The following is an 8,338-nucleotide window of genomic DNA, read 5'->3' as shown; positions in this document are numbered from 1 at the left end:
CAAAAAATAGTGAAGGAAAAAAAATCCCATTATCTCATCAACCCGAGCACCACAACTACAGAATGTACAAATCACGCAGAGGCAATCACCACACGGGGCAGTTGCTGCAATTAAAGGCGCGAGCGAGCGACGCTGTGCGTCGTCTGAGAATGGAAGGGGCTCTCTCTCTCTCCTCGTCTCTGTCTCTCGCTCGCTCGCTCGCCCCCTGTGTGCCCCGGCACACCTGTGGTGGCGCGGGTCAGAGATCACAGCGCGGCAGGAAATCCGAGCCATTCTCCGCTCATTTCCCGAGGTCGCGAACCCTGAGCCGCACCCTTGGCATGCGCGCGTTAGAGCGGGTTGTCAGGCTCTGCGTGTGTTTGTCTTTGTGTGCGTCAGTGGGGAGCGGTAGTGGAGCGGTTAGCGCATTGCGCTACGAACCCGGCGACCCGAGTTCGATTCCCGCTCATGGACAACACCGGTGACGATTAGCTGAACATGGTCCTGGGCCTCTCCTAGGTCGACTCGGCCTCAAATGAGTACCTGGTGCAGTGTGTAAACATCTCGCCACTAGGAAGCCAAAGGCGGCCGGGCATGGTGCTGGCCACGCACCCCGTTGTGTGTTGTGCCAACCTTCATAGGTGCTCGCGAACAGCACTTGCCCCAACAGTCTGTTAAGAGGCTGCATGGGGGGGTCTTTGTCTTTGTAAGTGGGAAATGGTGAAATGGTGAAATAGTGGACAGTGAATGGCGCTTCAAAACCTGAACTTCTAACTTTGAGTGCCAGCCATAGCATCGGTTGTGGAGTTCCTCGAGGTCAACTCGGCCTTATATGAGTACCTGGTGCTGTGCCGGCCTGAATGGGCGCTCACTAACAGCACTTGCCCCATCAAGCCTGCTAAAGGCTATATGGGGCTTTTGGCTTTGTTTGTGCGTGCGTGCATGCGTAGAGCAACTGAAAACAAAGTTCAGCTGATGTATCATTTGTTCTCTAATTTGTGTGCTTACGGATGTCAGATGTGCCCGGAATGGCTGCCGAGATCTCGTGTCACCGCATGTTGGCATGAACACCGTTTGAGACGAAAAGACAGAGATGCCGTTGTATCTTTGAACGCTCGAGTGTGTGTGCAATACGAAGATCGAACAAAGATCCCCCATATAGCCTTCAGCAGACTTTTAGGGCAAGCGCTGTTAGCGAGCACCAATGAAGGCTTGAATGGTGGACGAAGGAGGTGCCGATGTTTACACACCACACCAGCTACTCATTTAAGGCCGAACTCACAAAGGGGAGGGCCCGGAACCGGTTCAGACGACGCTCGCCGCTGACATTAGCCATGGCCAAGAATCAAACTCCGGAAGTCAGATTTGTAGCGCAGTGCACATGCACACACAAGCACGTATCCCGTACTCTCCGCAATGAGTGTAGCTCCTCTTAACTTTGTTTGCAAAAACTAAAACAGTAGATATCTGGGAGCGATTCCTCCGCGTCCTGTGCGAGGCTACCCACGTTTGACATGAACACTGACACGGCAAATACAAGTCTCATTCGTGAATCATTTTCATTTCTTTGTCAATTTTCAGTCCACCGTAGGATGAAGGTTTCCCCGTCTGCCCCTGGGGTGATTTACTTCACGAGGCTGGTCACTGCCAGGGGGCGAAGGGTCGAGGGCCCAGGACCATATCAGATTTCACTCACCACTGATGTTAGCCATGGCTGGGAATCGAACTCAGTTCTGTAGGATGCAGGGGCTCTCTCACCCCCCGCCCACTCACGGCTTGTACTTTATGCAAGTGGCTCGAGGCAATTATCCAGCAGTGGATAAGGCATAGTTACTGTTGCTCATGATGAGTATAGCACATTTTATATATGCATGCATTCTCCCATACTTGCAGTGCCGACAAGTCGGAGAATTACAAATCCGAAATCAGAATCTGAATATTTATTTATACCGGAGGAGCTATGAAGCTCTTTTTTCACAGATGTCCAGTAGGGGCAGGTCAGAACGTTACACCAACAAACCAAATGCCCTGCCCACTGCTCTTACTGCTGAGCATCTGTGAAAAAGAGCTTCGTATTCTTCGAGGATAAAACACATTTTTTGAGATTAACTACAACTTTACTCACCACCATCCTCTTCCTCCTCCTGCTCCGCCAATCACACCGCGAGCAGATCCACGCTTTTATTTTCACAGATAGGCCTCCCCGCCCTGACAAACAGCCACCCAGGCCTCCGTTCCCTCACGGGGGAATCCTCTCCTGACATTCCTCGGATTGTAAAAGTAATTTCCTGGGGTCAGGCCCCTTAATGACGGCTGCACCCCCCCTCCAAATCACCTCCACAATCCAGAGATAATTTCCGCTTGTGTATGTGTACACACAACCACACGTATACACACACACACGAACACTCATTCGCACAGGCAGGCGTACACCCATACCTTTGTGTGTGTCTGTGTGCGCGTCTTCATATTCGCATTCATAGGTCCGAACATGTGAGCAAGCAAATATGCAACGACCGTGATGAGAGCCTCCACACACCGTGGAAGTCGTGGGCAGGGCAGGGGGGGGCATTTGACCATACTTCATTTCGAGAGCCGGTGAAGTTGGGCACACATACAAAGACAAAGATCCCCCATATAGCCTTAACAGACTGTAGGGGCAAGTGCTGTTAGCGAGCACCTATGAAGGCCGGAACGGTACACGAGGGGGTGGGTGGCCAGCACCACGCCCGACCGCCTTTGTCTCCCTAGTGGCAATGTTTACACACCGCACCAGGTACTCATTTGAGGCTGAGTCGACCTAGGGGAGGCCCGGGACCGGTTCAGATAATCGTCACTGGTGTTGGCCGTGAGCGGGAATCGAACCCGGGTCGCCAGGTTCATAGCGCAGCGCGCTAACCGCTACACTACCGCTCCCCACACATACACACATACACACACACACAAACCGCATTGCACACAACCACGACGGAGCCATACGAGAGTCACATGGACCGCCACGAACGTGGCCTCTCGCACGGCGAGGGTAGATACACAAATGAATGCACAGACACTTCATCTCCGAGCGCCGGCAAGCGCTGTTGGCCACTGTGCTAACGTGCAAATTAGGCCGCGAGAAACGTGTTGCGCGACCAAAGCAACGGGAAAAACCGGCACAACACGAGCGGCGGTGAGTACGGGGCGGGGGGGGGTGCATCTCATGAAGTGGTGCAAGGCAGAGGAGGACGTGGGGGGGGGTCGATGGTGCTGATCGTTCGGTCCCTTCGCGATTGATCAAATGCGCGAGCTCAGGCGAGCCTGACGTTCATCATCGTCATCGTCATCCCACTGCGGGGTTGGCGGTGGGCAACACCAAGGGGGAGGAAACCGTCAAGCGAATCCTCCTCCTCCACCCTCCTCCTCCTCCTCTACCCCCCTCCTCCTCCTCCTCTACCCCCCTCCTCCTCCACCCTCCTCCTCCTCTACCCCCTCCTCCTCCTCCACCCCTCCTCCTCCTCCTCCTATACCCCCCTCCTCCTCTGCCCCCCCCCTCCTCCTCTGCCCCCCTCCTCCTCCTCTACCCCCCTCCTCCTCCTCTACCCCCCCTCCTCCTCCTCACCCCCCTCCTCCTCCTCTACCCCCCTCCTCCTCTACCCCCCTCCTCCTCCTCTACCCCCCTCCCCTCCTCTACCCCCCTCCTCCTCCTCTACACCCCTCCTCCTCCTCTACCCCCCTCCTCCTCCTCTACCCCCCTCCTCCTCCTCTACCCCCCTCCTCCTCCTCTACCCCCCTCCTCCTCCTCGACCCCCCTCCTCCTCCTCTACACCACCCCCTCCTCCTCCTCTACCCCCCTCCTCCTCCTCTACCCCCCTCCTCCTCCTCTACCCCCCTCCTCCTCCTCTACCCCCCTCCTCCTCCTCTACCCCCTCCTCCTCCTCTACCCCCCTCCTCCTCCTCTACCCCCTCCTCCTCCTCCCCCCCTCCTCCTCCTCTACCCCCTCCTCCTCCTCTACCCCCTCCTCCTCCTCTACCCCCCTCCTCCTCCTCTACCCCCCTCCTCCTCCTCTACCCCCTCCTCCTCCTCTACCCCCCTCCTCCTCCTCTACCCCCCTCCTCCTCTACCCCCCTCCTCCTCCTCTACCCCCCTCCTCCTCCTCCTCTTCCTCCTCCTCCACCCCCCCCTCCTCCTCCTCCTCCCCCCTCCCTCCTCCTACCCCCCTCCTCTACCCCCCTCCTCCTCCTCCACCCCCCTCCTCCTCCTCTACCCCCCACCCCCCTCCTCCTCCTCTACCCCCCTCCTCCTCCTCTACCCCCTCCTCCTCTACCCCCTCCTCCTCCTCCTCTACCCCCCTCCTCCTCCTCCTCCACCCCTACCCCCCTCCTCCTCCTCCACCCCTACCCCCATCCTCCTCCACCCCCACCCCCCTCCTCCTCCACCCCCACCCCCCTCCTCCTCCACCCCCACCCCCTCCTCCTCCACCCCCCTCCTCCTCCTCCACCCCCCTCCTCCTCCTCCACCCCCCTCCTCCTCCTCTACACCCCTCCTCCTCTACCCTCCTCCTCCTCTACCCTCCTCTACCCCCCTCCTCCTCCTTTCATCCCCCCCCCACCACCAACACCTCTTTGTGTCTTCCACCCCCACCGCCACCTCCCATGCGTCGCATCCCCACGATTCGAAACGAATATAATCAGCCTGACGTGTCCTTGCCCATTAAGCGGCAATTACACAGCTGGGCGGTTCTCAGTGACCGGGTAAATAAACACCACTGCATGAGGACAACGATCTTCGCCGTTCTGCTATCTCCTTGCCCCCCTCCTCTCCTAACACACCCCACACACAATACTTGGGGGGGGGAGGAGGGGTAAGGCAGAGGAGGAGCGGGGCACGGTTAAGGAGTTGGGCGAATGTGCTAGGAAGTGGGAGAGGGAGGGAAGCGGAGGCGGTGGAGATTGATCGAGCGCGAGTTGGAGGGAGGGTGAGAGGGAAGGCTCGAAGCAGCCGTGTAATTACTCCAGGCTGCACAAACAAGCGGCGCTAATGAGCCAATCAGGGCCTCGTGCGCGTCTCTTAACTCGCCCCATCCCCCGCGCCCCAACGCACACCGCCCCTCTGGTCCGAGTCGCCACGACCCTTGACAATGCATCCGCCATCAAGTCGGCCGCTACCTGCTGGCGGCACCGGGGGTTGCCACCTGTCTCAGTCGTTGTTCTTGGGAGCTTTCTCTTGCGAGGTAGCTGCTGTCCCGGGCAATCTGTGAGTATTCCCGGGACATTGTAAGCGCCAGTTTTTTGTTCAGTTGCATAATGGTAACGATGCATTTACACGCAGATCTTCTCCCTCTGCTGGTATTGTAAGATATTTGTCGTGTCACGCTACCGTCCCGGTTTTTAGATATCCCTGAGGTGGCAACCGTTTCTGGTATCACACAGCCACTGACAGCAGCAGCAGCAGCGCGCTTCGGTGCCTGCAACCCCACCGCGTCCACTCTTCCGCTCGGGTTCGCAGAGGTCTGGGGATTCAGACGGAGTAGCGGTCTCGGTGCCGTGAGCGAGATGTTAACCCCCTCGCCTGGTATACAGGAGGTCGGGAGTTCGATCCCGACCCATCACGCCTATATATTTGGAGTTTGCATGTTCTCCCCCCTGGCCGATCTTTCTCCTCCGGTTTTCCTATTCCCACCACCCCCAACCCCCCCTCCATATTTAGAATCGACGTGCGATTATAAGAGTAATTGGTTGCGATTCATTTCCACGTGATAAGACACTTGGTTGAGCAATCATTTGTGGCCGGGTCGCTTCTCAAAAAAAAAAGCTAGATACATACAGTAGCTCAGTGGGGCCTTACCTGGTAAAATAAAAAAAACAAGTTTAGTTTGGTTGAGATTCTCGGCACGTTGCTAAAAGCGAGGGCGGCCGTGGTCTACGCCGTGGCGTGGTGAGTGCCGTGCGTCTTGTTTTGGCCAGCATTTGGTGGGGGGGGGAGGTGGGGGGGGTGGTAAATGTGGAGCAGATGGTCGCGGCCACGTTTCGTGGATGTGGGATTGATTAGGCAATTCTTACACAAGCGAGAGAGAGAGAGCGGGAGAGAGACACTCCGATACACAAACACGCAGTCCTTTGCGATCTGACAATGTGTTAGCCAGACAGCCAACACATCCACTCTTAAATCTATATATGTATTACTAGACATTTTTTTCCCCCCTCCATTTGTACAACTATCCACAAAATGAGACATTCATGCTCGAATTTTACGTTTAAATGGTTCAACCCTTTTGCCTCTTTTTTGATATCTAATATCTAGTGATTGATTTTATTTGAATATATATTGCTTTAACAAAAACTACGATCTGTACCGCTGTTACAAATTGTTCTATAAGGTGCTAATAGGCTCAAAAATATCGCTAGTGGAGTCGAATTAATGATTGTACCCAACTGCGCAGAGCTTTGAGTTATCAACCTTGCATTGGTCATGAGCATTCTTCTGGTATCTCTGGTGTCCTCCAACGTTCGGGCAAAACACCGGTACATGGCACCGGCCAAGCGTCACGATGCAGGACCCTCCAGAGAACGAGTCTTCAGGCTCAACAAAGTTTCATTGGCTAAAGGGGCGGTGGCGCAGTGGTTAGCACGCCGCGCTAACCACTGCCATGTCTAACATTTCTGAACCAATGCTGTAGCCCCTCCGCCCCCTCTCTCCCTTCGCCAGCCCTGACCGACCAGCACGGTGAACGATGGTCACAACTCCCACGGCTGACATAGCGTGGATAATCTTTCATCACATCAGCGGACTGACATTAACTCTTAAAATAAAATGACCTCATAATTTTTCACCCCCCCCCCCCCGCATCCCCAACGTGCGTAGCTCTCCTCCGGCGAATTACACGTGCGCTAAATATAACCGGTGACACATATCCGCTCAAGAATGTGAAGGATGCTTCATTATAATAGATTTAATTGATTTAGCGCCTCCTGACTGCCATACAAAAAGAAGTGTTGTCCAGAGGTCACGGGGCCTAGCGGGCTGTTCCTAAGCCTGCTGGCGCGCTCGCAACGATAGTTTATCTTAGATCTGTCAAGCGCGCTCCGTCATTCAGCACTCGGCCGTATTATTTCAGGTGCACTTACACTTCTGGTTAATATTAGCGCTTTGGTACAGAAGTCAAACAAACTCGACCCAGCGTCGTCGTCGGCGCGGGCAATATTGGTTTTCCTCGTCAGTGCGAGCTCGGGGAGCACGGGGCCGGGAGGGTATGGCTGTGAAGAGGGGAGTTGCGGGGTGCTGAGGTAGGGGGGTTTAGTGGGGGGAGGGCGAGAGAGGTTAGGGAAGGGGGACAGGGCCATGGTGGGGTCGGTCGGGGTGGGGGTTGACGGGGAGGTGATGGCGAGAAGAAGTGGACCTAATATGGGATCAGGAGGCGGTACAGCAAGCGGGGTTGCCAAACTATCTGCGAGGACGTTCGTATGTTTTCCGCGCAATTCCGGGTGCCATCTCGTCAGCATCGTTCATTCATAATAGATGCATGTAATAAAAAGAATGAACGGCCATTTCTCAACCTATTTCTGGACGAAGGCCTCCCCGTGCCGTGTGGTCACGGGCATCGTTTAAACGTCCGTCACCGCGCTGTCCCGTGCGAGGATGGTGAACTCGGAGGGCAAGGGGGCCAGATTCGGATGCCACTCATGTTTGCCGTGGCCAGGAGTCGCGCGGTACACGAACCACTAAACCACCGCCTCCCAATTAGTGAGTCCACGCTCGTGAGATGATAGGCGTGTTATAGGCATGAGATTAATAGGCGTGTAGCCAATGCATCGATTCCACAAACAGCTCTTGATACAGTACTTGCATCAATGTGGCAAGTAATACTCAATTATACAAGAAAGCAAGGCTCTATTGTAACGCTGATTTTAGGCTAATGGAATGGGACGTAAAATCGTGACCAAGATTTGACAATTCATCAGCACGAAATTGTGACAATTCATCAGCACGAAATTGTGACAATTCATCAGCACAAAATTGTGACAATCCATCAGCACGAAATTGTGACAATCCATCAGCACTAAATTGTGACAATTCACAAGCACGAAATTGTGACAATTCACAAGCACGAAATTGTGACAATTCATCAGCAAGAAAGTGTGACAATTCATCAGCACGAAATCAATCCACTGCTGGATGAAAGTCTCCACACCCATGTTGGTTTTGGGGTTTTCTTCAGCTACGCTGATCAAGGGGAGGGGGGATGCAGTCAGGACTGAGTCAAATGTCCCTCCCCACCGACGTTAAGTCGTGGCTAGGAATCGAACTCCTGCCAGATTCCCAACGGGGCATTAACCGCTGTACTCTACCCCCTAAATACAAAACACCTGAATATATACACGT

At 54.9% G+C, this 8,338-nt stretch overlaps 1 protein-coding gene across 4 annotated transcripts in view; it reads right to left on the bottom strand.

Annotated features, from left to right (window-relative positions):
- Positions 1-8,338, bottom strand: part of SFXN5 (sideroflexin 5) — a 151,573-nt gene that overhangs the window by 28,066 nt on the left and 115,169 nt on the right. The window lies entirely within an intron of this gene.

Source organism: Petromyzon marinus, chromosome 9 (genome assembly GCF_048934315.1).
Source record: "Petromyzon marinus isolate PM22_M1 ecotype Great Lakes invasive population chromosome 9, UKy_Petmar_22M1.pri1.0, whole genome shotgun sequence".
In the NCBI taxonomy this organism is placed as follows: domain Eukaryota; kingdom Metazoa; phylum Chordata; class Hyperoartia; order Petromyzontiformes; family Petromyzontidae; genus Petromyzon; species Petromyzon marinus.
The sequence above is the reverse complement of the archived record's forward strand: the minus strand, read 5'-3'. Positions and strand labels throughout refer to the sequence as shown.